The 14,004-nt window shown below is 35.9% G+C and overlaps 1 protein-coding gene across 1 annotated transcript in view; it reads left to right on the forward strand.

Annotated features, from left to right (window-relative positions):
• Positions 1 to 972: 972 nt before the first annotated feature.
• Prkar2b (protein kinase cAMP-dependent type II regulatory subunit beta) overlaps positions 973 to 14,004 on the forward strand; it is a 62,889-nt gene continuing 49,857 nt past the window's right edge. Inside the window, exon 1 of the mRNA XM_033756765.1 lies at positions 973 to 1,004. The gene's annotated coding sequence lies outside the window, so the exon portion shown is untranslated. The remainder of the gene's footprint in view (positions 1,005 to 14,004) is intronic.

Consider the following 14,004-nt stretch of genomic DNA (forward strand, 5'->3'; position numbering starts at 1 on the left):
TCTGACAATTATCTTTTAGTCCTTGTTCCTGTACATACAAGTTCTTCTCACAGTGTAACAATAGTGCTGATAAAAATTTTGTCTTTTTACTTGGCCTAAGCATTTCTGTAATATAAGCAACTTTCATAATTACTATTTTTAAAGGATTAAAATGTATTATAGTAGATTCATGACATTCTGCCACCAGAATCTACAACATAGTACATGCTGTTCTTTCTTATATAATATGAGCCATACATTTACCTACTTGCAGGCAGTAAAATAAAGAAATCTATCTTCCCCTTCTTGAGATAACTGTATCAGTGTTCCGAGAAGCAGAGTCAGGCTGTGGACAGGTGGCAGGCTTGGACGCGCCGGCCCAGCGCCACATCTCTGAGAGTCCTGTCAGAGATGTGGTTTGCATGGAAATTGTCAAAACCACCAGTATTCAAGGCCATACTTAACCATCCTAAACCTAAAAATAAAGTCAGTGTACATGAGACTTTTTAGTTTCAATTCCTAATTTTTTCATTTTAAAACTGCTGCCAAACAGATCTGTTGATCTTTCTTCTGTAGTAGCGCTTCCTTGGGATGAATCTTTGAAAGGCCAATTACTCATTTAAAGGACACAGACCTCTTATATCCAACTAGGTATAATTGTCAACTTGTTTTCTGAAGGGATTATATAGATTTACACTGTCCCATTATATAGATTTTATTTACACAGTTAAGCAGTTTCAGTATTTCTAACAAAGGATTTTTATTTCAAGTGTTTTGGCAGAAACTAATAGGTGAAATAGTGATTTTAATTTATATTTTCATTAGTGAATTTAAATATTTACTTTTGTATATTTTTCCCCTTTGTATTATTAATTCATTTGTATTTTTCTGTGTTTGAACTATGGGATTTCTTACTAATTTGAGCCTTTTCAGGATTTTGGAAAAATTAAATTTTTTACTAATTATATTATTATTCTTTTTTCTTTTAGCTCCCGCAATAAACAGATTCACAAGGCGTGCGTCGGGTAAGTCTGACTGTTACTGTTTTGCTTAGTATTGGTGAACTTGGTAAGGTTTAAAAATTGGCAGTATTACTGGACGAGAAAGTACAAAGGGATTTATTGCTGAGAGTGATAACTTGTTCATTGTTTTCCTGGACACAGGGATCTGATATAATCATGAATTAGGAAACAGGTGAAAATGCCTTCTGAGTGGCTGAATTTCCGTCACAGTGTAGCCTAAGCAGAGTGCCTTTTTAATTAGAGACTCTCACTTCAATGTGTTGTTTATACTTTTGGTAAAATTACTACTTGCACAGTTGTCTGATTTACTGGCCAGTTTAGAAGCAGTGATTTATCAGATGACTGAAGGAAACCTAGAAATAATGATGGTAGAGTTTTTCATTAGGGGCAGGAAAACTGAAAGTGAAGATTTAAGAACTTACCATTGTCAAGCCACCTGCATAGGAGCAAATTGTCCTTGTCCTCAGCAAACCGGTGTACAGTCAGGGGAGAGCTCTGTAACAAATGCTTCATTACATTCAAAGTACTGTAGTGTCTGAACTGGCAGGGAAGTATGGGGTACAGTTAAGAGCATTTCTATCCTAAATTGTTGGAGCGTGCATTGAAATGGACACTTTGTCATTTGGAAAGCTCACCCTTGTAGAATACCTTCTGCTCTGAAGATAGAAGACAAATGAAGTGTGACTACCTTTGGCTTGAGACAATTACCCTAAATAGATTGATTTTGTTGAAAACCCCAAGATAAACATCTTTGGAATTTAGATAAAAGACTAATTTATTTCAATTTAAAATTACCTTATTTCCACCTGTGCTATAATACTAGCCTATATTTTAAGGTGAAATTTTAAAAAATTTGTCAGCAGTTAGTAGCATAATTTACACTTGTTATACAGTGACCAGTTCTATAATGACAGAAATTAGGAAAATGTGCTATTTGGGGATGATAAGACTTTACCATCTTTAGCTTTTTGTAATCTCAAAACATATTTATTTTAAATGATGAGAGCAAAATGTAGATTGCCTGTTCTGCAATGAGGTTATGTTTATATCAGTAAAGCACCAAATTTATCAAAACCAGAGCTTTAGGTATGGCCTTTATGACCAGTGATGAAAACAAGGACAGAAAATGGAGTATTGTGTTTCTTGTCTTCATGATGTGAAAATGGTTCAATAGAGACATAGCTAAGAGTTTTGGAATAAATAATCTCCTTTTCCACCTCATACTGTACAACTTGTGATCTTTATATGTAAATTCCATGAGTATTGTTGTACAGTATATTTATCATTAGTTGACAGATTGGCAACTCCAGTATATATGTTAGTTTTGAAGCACTATTACTTTGCATCCCCTCCCCGTGTGTGTGTGTGTGTGCGCGCGCGCGTGCGTGCATGTGTGTGTCCAGTATATCTCAGAAAGATTTGGCTGGTAATGCAGAGAGGATGGGAGGCCTGAAATAAGTAAGTAAGTAAATAAATACATAAATCAGATGTTTCATTTATTTCCAGAATAGCAATTAGAAAATTGTGAAAACAGCAAGAATCAATTTGGTATATATAAGGTAATGATCAAGTTCAGGAGTTGTGTCATATAGAACCGTAAGCTGTAGAGGGGTAAAGTTGGCCTTCCAATAATATAACATGCCAGAAACTGTTATGGGAGTGATTATTGGAAGGAAAAGCAACCTTAATTTATAAAGTGCCTTTGATGGGCTGGGCATGTTGCTAAGTGTTTTATATATATTTTCAGTCTTTTGGGCTGATACTTAGTGCCTTAGATGAAAATAACAGTGGTGTAATTAAAAAAAAGAAATGGAGTATGTTTAATCATCTACGTGTTTATAATTTATTTTTGTTTTTCTTATTTTACTTCTTCTAAAAGTTTATCCAAATTTTTTGGTAAAGAAAGATATAGAAACAGTCTTAAGACATCCTGGAGAGGAAATTCTACAACTCTCAATTTTAGTGGCTAAAAAGGAGGATTAGTAGTAAAAGTAACATTTCCTGAATATAAAATTTGTTGTCTGCTCAAAATATAGAAGCTTGTACATAGTAACTAAAAAATATTTAAGGTACCATTTCTGATACTTTCATTTTAGAAATACTTTCTTTTCAGAATTAAACTTAAAGTTTTAGTATAAACTAGAACTTGGGGGAAGAAAATAAGTCAGATACAACCAAGCAAAATTCTCCGTATGAGTTTGCTTACTCATTTATTTTTAAGTAATAATTCCAAAAATAAGTGCTATATTTATACCAATAACTGCTGAAAATTTTTAAAAATTTAGTCTTACAGGATTTTTAATATTATAGCCCAGGTAGAAATAGGCTAATAAAATTTGGTGTGTTCAAATACAATTTATTACAGTAAAAGACACATTGCCGTTAATCTCCCTCATAATTCTCCCTGTCATTTCAAATGCAATTACCCTATTGTTCTTACTACTTTTTGAGCAGCTCTGGAAGTCCTTTGTAGTATCCTTATAAGGTGTGACCCAGAAAAGGTGAACGCTGCTGCCAAGCACCATTCAAGAGAAAGGCAGGCTCGTGAAAATATTATGATGTGTCCTTGTCCACCTTATCCATTGGATCTGACACTGTCACTTCTGGCTCTTCCCCAAAGTCAAAATAACCATGAAAGGTCAGCATTTTAAATCAATTCAGGACATTGAGGCAGTCACAAAAGTGTCACTAAGACATGGATGAGAGAGGACTTCTAGAACTGCTTCAGAAAGTGGCAAGAACAGTGGATAAGTGTGTTTGAAGTGAGGAAGAGAATTTTGAGGGAGATTCATGGCAATGTGTACTTCAATAAAATTTTTAAAAGCTGAAACATTCACCATGTTTTGATCACACTTTGTATGTATATCACACAAATATATTGTTATATATTACAGCAATAAGTGTGATGCTACGTGCTAATCACTCTTGATTGAAAAATTAATATGTTGTAATATTTTTTTCATATTTGGAGTTTCTTAAATCTTAAGTTTTTGGCTTTTGATAGTCATACTATATCTGTTAAAAATAAAATTTTCAAGCCTGAATAAATAAAACATTTTCCCTTTTAATACCTGTTCTTTTCTTGTAGTTAGTTCATAAAGATGAAAGTTTGTGATAAGAGAGTATTTAACAGATACATTATTTAGGATCAGTTTTCCACAAAAAGCAGTATTTATCCTAAATTCTCCTTCTTTATGTGTTTTTAGTGTGCCTCCCTATACACTTGTCAGTTATTATTTCCATAAGTAAAAGGCTCCAGTATTTCCAAGCAGAATCCCTAGAATCTTAAGAGTCTGCAGAGGTCTCTGGGTTTCATAAGCTAGTTTTCTACTTTTTACCAGGTGAAAGGGCTATGCTGGAGTGATGAATGGAAATGAGTGAAGAGTGGTATGGAGTAGCAGGGCCCTACTTTATATATAGGGGTCTATAAAACATGAAGAATAACTGTTAGGTATCTTCAGAAATCTGGCTGTGGTACATCTTTGGTGTCTTCCTGACAGTGCTTCATACTTTATTTTTAAACAGTACCCTATAGCACCATTGTTTAAAAAGAAAGTAATATTGCTTCTGTTTTTTAAAAAACAATTTCAAGCCTTCATAATCTCTTCGTTAGAAATATGGAGAATAGGGCCAGGCATTTAGCTCAGTGGTTCTGCTGCCTGCATCACAAGCGCAAGGTCCTGAGTTTGATCCCAGGTACCAAAAAAGAAAAAGAAATATGGAGAATACATGTATATAAAGCTATTTACTGTATTGTATTAAAAATATTTTTTTCAGTTTCAGATCTTAACAGGGTCAAGTTAAATAGTTTCAGTAAAGTTCCACATCAGAGTGTCTAGTCTCTCAGAAGTGTTAGTTCTCATCCCTCTTCTCTTGTACATGGTTTAAAACAAAATAAAACCCTTGGGTCTGTGTCTTAGCCTGTCCGGGAATATACTTAAGAGAGTCAGAACACTTTCTGATGTTATTTGTTAAGGCATCTCTTTTATTATTTGCACATTACAGGTTTTTACAAACGATTATCATGGCTTTCTTCTGTGGTTTTGTCTTTGAGCTAGGAGTAGGGGGAGATGTCCAGTCAATTTCGAGGCAGTACCTTGGATCATGAAGCAGGTCTCCACATTTTTTTATTAAATATTTCATTTTGTAAAAATTTATGTGTAGAGAAGAGTTTAGGGAATAGCTCTGTGACCACCTTTATCTAGATTCCCAGTTGTTAACATCTTATCACATTTGCATGCTTTACACATATATATACATTCTTTTATTTTTATACTGAACTTTTTAGGAATCTTAATACTCGAGTGTGTATCTTTTAAGAACAAGATCATAATACAGCACTCATGACCTTTAACCATGGAACAGCACAGTCTGGTACGTGATCTAGAGTCACATTTTATCTGTTGTCCTGATATGTTCTCTTCCCCACCCCGCCTCTTTTTATAGGAAACTCATCTTTGGACTTGTATTGCTTTTGATCGTTGTAACTCAGTTTTTCTTGTCTTTCATAAACTGACTCCTGAAATTTTTGACATTTGCTTTTCAGAGTTTTGAAGGTTATCTCTTAACAATGAAACAGCTCCCCACGTCGCCTGCTAGGAATTCTCACATGGCACAGCTGCTCTCTGATCAGTGAGCCAACACTGTTACCCATGAGATCTTCGCATTGGTGTTTACTGTTGTTTTCAGGGACTACTATTGAGTATTACTTGCTGTAGTGATTATTTCCTATAATAGAAGTGAAAATGGAACTCTAATTTGTGAATTTTAATTTTCTTTTCTCATGGAGATAATTAACCCACTCTTCACTGTTGTACTACCAGCCTTAAATTTTAAACATTCCTTAAACATATTTTAACATATTCCTTTTAAACATATGTTTAACATTCTTTAAACAAACACTTAACAAAATTCAGAAGTGAAAATCTTACCTACTAACTGTAAAATGACATTAAAACTCTCACCGAAATCACCCAAAACAGAAAATGACTAGTCCCACAGAAAGAAGTGAAAAGCAGAAGTTCAAGTCTTGTGTTGAATCTGATTCAGGGAACGTACGCTTCCTTGATTCAGGGAACATATGCTTCCTTTTATTTTGTTTTGGAAATATTTTGTAGCCTTGGAGTTCATTGCATCTGCTTTAATATTATTGATGATAAGAGCTTTAACCCTCAAATTACTGTTTTTCCCCAGAGGTCATTTTCATGTTGGTCAGACTAGTTTGCTGGAATGACTACAGTTAACATTTGTATTTTCATTTTTAAAATCAGCTTCACTTGGTGTGACATTTGGAGCTTAGTAATCACCAATACTTGATAAAGAATGTTGGGAAAATATGACTTTCACTAATTGACTTACTGACCCACTCAGCAGTCCTTTACTGAGACTCTCTTATGTGCCAGGTGTAGTGCTGGGGATGCAGAAAGAATAAGATTCAGCCCTTAGGAAGTTCTCAGTCCACCGTGGATGTTGGCCATGACTCATATGGTGATAAATACCATAATATCCACAAAGTGAAAAGGGAAAAGCATAGTTCTTCCAGGGGAGGTGTGGCTCACAGGAAGGGTGCCATTTGAGCTGGTCTTTGAGCTTATGACATGCATTTTACTGGGAAAATAGGAGGAAAGAATATTTCTGCTTTACCACTGACAGCTAGCTATTTTTATTCAGTAGCCATTTTATAAAGTCCATTTTCACAGTATGCTGCCTGCCTTTTTGCCTCTGCCATCTAGCACTTTGTAGCATATGGTGAGTGGATGCCCGTGATCATCTATAGCAGGGACGTTATTTCTGCCTTTAATTCATCATCACTTCATGGTGGTAGTGTCTGCCTCACCTAGGGAAGCCATATAGCCTTTGAATTGATATAGACAGTGGTTGGAATGCTAGCTCTGCTGCCTACATATCCACTTATGAAAGGTGTGGCTATGTTCTTAGTAACCTTTCTAAGGCTCAGTTTCTTCAGGTATGAAGTGAAGATGATATCTTTCTCAGAAGATTATTGTAGTAAGTAAGTAATAGCTAGTGAAACACACATAACCCTATTCTGTCCTGTTTGGCTTTGTAGTACCAGTCTGCTGTCCGGGTACATCTGGATAGTCGGACTTCTCTGATCCTGGGCTGCATGTCCAGATAGGTCAGAAGTGACTTGTGGGCTGCACAGCTCGACCTGGGAGTTAGATGGAAAGATGACACCCAGAGTAAGGCTGAAATCCAGTCAGACTGTTCCGCTGAGGCAACAGTGTGAATGCAGAGCTGCACATGAGAAATAAGAAGAGAGGATTTATGGTGATACCTGACCAGAGAGCTTCTTACAGCTGCCAGGGGACGGGTCAGGGCAATTGTCCGGGCTTCTTCCTCAGGGGACCCAGCCATCTCATGCATCCGTTATCTCTCTGCCCAGGCAGACATTTAATTGGGTCTTCTCCTGCGATTAGTTACTAATAAAACCATTGAGCAGAGCAGGTGCCACTTGATGTCATCTGTAGTCACTTGCCTGTACTCTGCACCCTGACTTGCTGGTGTGTCTCCAGCAGGCCATGTTCATCATCGTCAGCATGCTGTGGGGAGGCGAGGAATCCTGACGGTATTAAATCTCAGGTTCCTTTTTGTTAGTCCTAGGGATGCTAAGAAACCTTATTGAGGCAAAGAAGAAATTAGACTATCTCTTTAACTTAGTTGCTTTTCCCTGGAGTTCTCTCTGGGGCTCTAGGGTAGGGAAAAAGGACGATACTAGTAAGATAGCATGGCCACCATTTCAGGCGGGGCAGGTGGGATGGCGATCACTCCATTGTCACGCCTGTGTACACCAGAGGGTTTGGGAGATGGCCTGAGATTCCGTACATGCACCACAGGGGCCCTGTACATTTTGTTACTGCCTCTGGGAGGAAGTTGTGGCCTCAGGTAGATTTATAAAATAGATACGAATAGATAGAATGGACATTAGGACTTAGTGTAGCCATTCTTTAATTATCAGACTTCAGGTCACTATCTCAGACTCTGTGCAAAGGACCAGTTTTTTGCTTTTGTTTTCCCAATCCATTGCAGACCAGTACTTTTGTAAAATACAAAATCCCAGTCCTATATAGTCAAGCCATTCCTTGTAGTCTAACAGGAAAGCTTAAGGAGTGGGAAGATGAAATTGGCAAAAAGGTGGTTGTTAGGAGGGTCTTCATCGTGGACGGCCAAGGCAATGGCAAAGAGGACATAGATGGAGTGATGAGGGTTAGGTATATTCACAGTAGATGCTTGTGTAACTTTCCTTAAAGCTAACTCTATGAGTTTTTCAAGAGAGCACTTTAACCTTCTGGTTCTAACCTTAAATACACAAAGGAGTACGTGTAGAAGTGAAGAGGTCAGATTTGCAGTCATTATTTTCATTTATTTGTTTATTCAGTAATGGTCTACATGTGTTTGGCCCCAGGCTGGATCCCAGGAAGACAGACACGGTTTGTGATCTTAGGTCCATTGTTTACTAGCTTGTGTGACTTGGGCACGTTACTTATACCCGCTTCTGTAAAACTGGGTTGTTCACGAAGAGAGTGCTAGAAGAGAGCTTCTAGTGTTAATACCTGACACAGTGATGCTAAAGCAAATATTAATATTAGGCTCAGCTTATCAAATTATAACCTAATAGAATGCCATAGTATCAGTCTCTCCTATGTAATTTACCACATTCAATTTTAATTGGCCAAAGTGAGTAATTTTGTTTATCTCTTCCACTAACTGCCTTACTCCACCTTTGTATTGATTGAACCTGGCATCTGTAGGAAGCAATGGCGATTTCTCTTAAATGTAACCTTAGCTTTTTAGGACAAAAAAGCATATTGCCTCCCCTAGATTGACAGAAGGATTTATACATTGTTATTTTGAGAAGAAATTGATCTAGCTTTTAAAATTGAATCTGTTACTTTAAACATAATGTTTAAATGTAGCAACCCTACTGCACTTCTTAAGCGGCTTCTTTGGTACTGATAACTGGGACTGATTCCATCACCTGTCTAGAGTGTCTGAGAGGAAACAGTGTATTTATGCTAGATAATCATTCGATCAGGTTTGCCTAGATAATCATTCGATCAGGTTTGCTGAGAGCTTCAAAAGTAATGTTTTAACTGAAAAACAACATATATATTCAAGGCTTCTCTTTCCCTTACCAGTAAGAATTGGGTTTTTCTCTTCCCACCACTGCTCCTCCACTACTATTTTTATTTCTTCCTCCCTTCAGTCAGGAGTTAGTAAAAACCCAGATAGTGTTGATTTTGGTTGTTGTTGTTTTACAGTAGACAGTGTAATAAGACTGACCAAAAAATTAAACTATAAATTAATGGTATATTATTTTCAGAATGACAGAAAAGAAGTAGCTTTTCATTTGAGAGACTGGCCAGCTCAATAATTACGCCATTCATCCTATCTTGAGCAGTTATGAGTATCTTACTGACTTTAATCAAAAGAGGTGGAACTGACCTTCTTAAATATTTTAAAACAACTCCAAGTTGCAGTGCCCTTTAAACACTGATTTAGATGTAGCCATCATAACCCAGAGTAACGGGGCACGCACAGCAAGCACATGGGCATTTGTGCTGTCTGGCCTTTTTGTTTTTGTTTTGTTGTTTTTTGGTACCAGGGATCTGGTACCAAATCCCCGGCCCCATCTGGCCTTATCTGAGCAGCTTCCCCCAGATGCTGTGCTGAGCTTCAACAGGTTGCTGAGTAGCAATCTGCAAACCCGCATCTACTCTCTGGCTTCCTAAAAGTAAGCCGCTCCTTTCAAATTGCCTTTCTAGCTGGGGATTTAGCTCAGTGGTTCCGCCATCTGCCTTGCAAGTGCAAGGTCCTGAGTTCAATACCTGGTACCAAAAAGAAAAAAAGAGGTTCTTTCGTATTGCTTTTCTGCTTATTATTTTCACTTTATTCAGATTTTGTGATCCTTTAACAACATTGCTTTTTTTTTTAATTCAGCACGTTTATTGGAGGGGATCAATTTAATGTATTTTAAGTACACTTCGTATCTTTGAAGGCTGTGTTTGGAATCAGAATGAGAAAGTTTATAATCTGGAATTATATATTATTGACTAAAATACTGATGGCCTATTACACAATTAAATGAATTTCTTGTGGAAGGGATCTTTAATGCTCGTGGTGTAGCTCTTGGATGGAGAGTGTGGCTGTAAGAGTCACCAAGTGTATCTTGTCCATGACAGAGATTCTGAGCAGAGATTGTTACCAGTTTTGAAAGTGGCCTGTGAGCCCCAGATGTTTTTCATGATGAATTTATAACCCCCCAGAGTCTTTTTTTCTCCTGCCCCTTTGGTCAAAGAATAAAATTCTCTAACCAAGTGGTCCAAAAGTTTGAATAAGGATTAGTTATTTTGTGACTAACCTTAGTGCCTATCTTGTGAAGGTAGGGTTGTGGTGATATTAAAACGCACACAAGTCAGGTGCAGACAGAGAATCACTGCCACAGTATCTGTAGGAGGATTTCTTATCTCCATTTTACAGATGGAGAAACTGAGGCATAAGAGTTTAACATGCCCAGATTGGTGCTCCTCTTACTTTTGAGATTCTTAGTTTATTCTTCAGTATTGAGTCAAAACTAGTTTTTAAAAAATGTTTAAACCACGTTTTCTCCATTATAATTATTATCCTGAATTTTGCAGTTTTCTACTGTTAGCCTTGTTTTTCAGTTTTACAGGTGAAACATTTAAATTATCGTTACTGTTTAGTAACAAGATTATAGGTGGGCCTTATATGCTAATTGCCTTATCATTCATATTTTCTATGCCCCAAATTACAAAATAATTTATATTTTGATGCTTTTAGCAGTCAGTGTGATTCAGATTAGTTTTTGCCTAACTTTAGATACTAACTTTTCGATGTACAGTTAGAAATTTGAAAATACTGTGTTGCTATCCAAATTAGTGGATACATTTCTAGAAATACTGAAAACAGTAATAGTGTTTGTCCATGGATTTAACTACGTTTCTCAAAATAATTTGTTTGCCATTTATTCAAGTTTATTATTTCTCATTGTTTCTCTTCTGAAATCCTAATATCAGAAAAAGTTGATTTAATTTATATTTTAATGACTGCCATCGTTATACTTTTCAAACGTCTGTACTTCAAACAGAAGATTAATTATATATGTCCACTCAAATACGATGCCAGGAGTCGAGTCAGTTGTGTCTATTTGATTTCCAGCATCATAATTATTAACTACTATGTTCCTTTGCAGTTGTGGGTTCTGTAAAAAGATCTAGTTGCACGTGCACGTGTGTGTATGTGTGTGTAACCCAGGCCTCTGCCGTGTGTGAAAGAGGTCTGGTAGGTGTTCTCCAGTGAAGGGCGGCTGCAGTGTGTCTGAGGCTGGGGGAGGTGGTCTTAGTGGAGTGGAGAGGTGAGAGGTGGTGGCTGTGTTTGTTTTCACCATGTGAATTGGAAATTATTTCCAGCTTCCATATCTGCAATAAGGTGAGATAAACTTTTTTTTGGCGTTTTTAATGAGATAATATTTCTTATCATAAAGTTCAACTATCAACGTTTTTACAAAATGGAATGAATCCTTGTGAATTGTTATATATGTTTTTTATAGCTGTGATCATTATGTGCATTTATCTTTTATATTGCTAAAATTTTTAAGTATACCATCAATACACGTTTTTGGTTAAAAATCAAGTAGTACATAAGGGTATAAAATGAAAAGCAGTGTCTGTCTTTTCCGTAGTTCCCAGTTCTGGTCCTAGAAATAACCACGGCTACCAGTTTCATGTGTACTTTCTTGGATGTTTTTATATTCATATTTAGCTGGAATTAATTATATTCATATACATATTTAGTTGGAATTAAAATTATATCCAACTTTGCATATTTTCTCTTTCATTCAGCTATATATTAATAGTATTTTCCATATCTTTACATATAAATCCACCACCACCCCTTCTTAATAACTGAACAGTGTTCTATATTCTAGAAATGTTTTAAAATTTGTACAAGAGAGTTTAAGCACATTATATTTTTGGATAATTGTGTAAGTACATCTATAGAGTATATTTTTAGAAGTGGCATTGCTTATCAAATGTAAAACCATATGAAATTTGTTAGACATTGTCAAATTGCCCTGTAAAACTACATGCTAATTCATATTTCCATCTTAATACAGTGTTAAAGCATTCAGTATTAAAGAATTTTAACATGTTTCTCAATTTTATAGGTCAGTTGTGTTTCATTTGGCATTTATGGGTATAACTTAGCCTCTTTTTATCATTGTTGACCATTTTTATTATTATTTTATGAACTATCTGTTTGATTTCTTTTTTCCTTACTGAGTAAAGTGTTTGATCTCTGAGGTTACAAAGCAGTAGATTTGAATCTAGGCCCTTTCTACTCATTGGTTGCTTGATTATGATTTGAACTTCATTTTTCTATTGGTAAAATGTAATGGTAAAAGTACCTAACTCATGGGATGTTTTTAATTGAGAGATAATGAATGTAAAATACTTAACACTTTCTAAAAATAGCAAAACTGTGCTACATATTTTCTAGTAGCATTACTAATACTACTAGGATTTTTTTTTTAATTAAAATAGGATTTGTCAGAATCTTGATAGCATCCATATAATCATTTGGTTTTTGTCTTTTAAAATAGTTTTCGTTTTTGCTTTTGTTTTTTTGAGACAGGGTCTCACTATGTAATTGAGACTGACCTGGAACTCACTAGGCAGCCCAGGCTGGTCTCGAACTCACAGCAATCCTCCTGCCTCAGCCTACCAAGTGCTGGAATTACAGGCGTGTGCCACCATGCCCGGCTTCTCTTTTAAAATAGTAATATAAGTTGTATTAATATATTTCCTATATTCCTGGAATGGACTCTTTTTGGTCAAACATAGTGATTATTAGTCATATTCTTAAAATATAAATAACACATAACAACTCTTAGAACAAATCACAGCACACTTTTCAACACGGAATCGAGCTCTGAATTTTGGAGGCATTTCAGAGAGCATTGTAGAAAGAGCTTTCCTACTTTAGATGAAGAGGGAGCAGAGCTAGGATTCATCCATCTAGAAATGGTTATTTGAAGCGCTTACTGATAACGTCAAGAGTGTATCTCAGATCACACATGCTGGTTAGTGTATAGAACAAGCAGCTATTGTTCCATCTAACCTGCCCAGCAGCTACCTGCCTGCAGGGATAACATTTTGTGTCTGCCTCCTCATGTTTCAAGTGTACTGATACCACATAAAGATTTCACGGCTTTTAAAATAATAATCATGGTATGATTTTATAAAACCACAAAGGAACTTTTTCAGATGTAGGAAAGTGTTATATGTTTTAATGTGCACCTATTAAGGACAAATGCACCTGTGAAATATTATTTTGATGTTATAAATCTTGATTAATTTTAGATTGAGAGATTGAGAATGTAGCAGAAAAATGAAATCAGTACATAAAAACATTTGTACAAATCACTTGTTATGATTTAAACTAATTTCATCCATACAGGACTGACGTTTTTTAAAATTCAAAAGTACTAAAGGTATTAGAAATGTGATACAGCACATAGTAAAGATATTTGTTTTTTGTTTTTTTTTTTAATTTTATTGAGTTTATTGGTACATTTTAGGGATACAGTACAGTTACATTCATTGTTGGGATCATGTACCTTTACATGGCAAGTCTTGATTCTCATTTTTTCCCCTTATCTCTGCCCTCCCTTCACCCCCTCCTCCCCTCCCCATCTACAAACACTTTATTTTCATCTTTTCATTCTCTCACATTTTTTTCTTTTCCCTTTTGTTCTTCCCCTTCACATCACACCTTCCCTACACCTTTAGCTCCTTTCTTCAAATTTCTAAATGTCAGTAATCTTATTAGAATCTTATGCATTGTTGCAGAATATTCACACCAGGGAAACTATTTGGTATTTACACATGTGTGACTTATTTATTTCACTTAGGAGTATATCTTCAATATGTATCCATTTTCCTATGAATGAATCTATTCTCTC

Source organism: Fukomys damarensis, unplaced genomic scaffold (assembly GCF_012274545.1).
Source record: "Fukomys damarensis isolate Sample0158 unplaced genomic scaffold, DMR_v1.0_HiC HiC_scaffold_4, whole genome shotgun sequence".
NCBI lineage: Eukaryota > Metazoa > Chordata > Mammalia > Rodentia > Bathyergidae > Fukomys > Fukomys damarensis.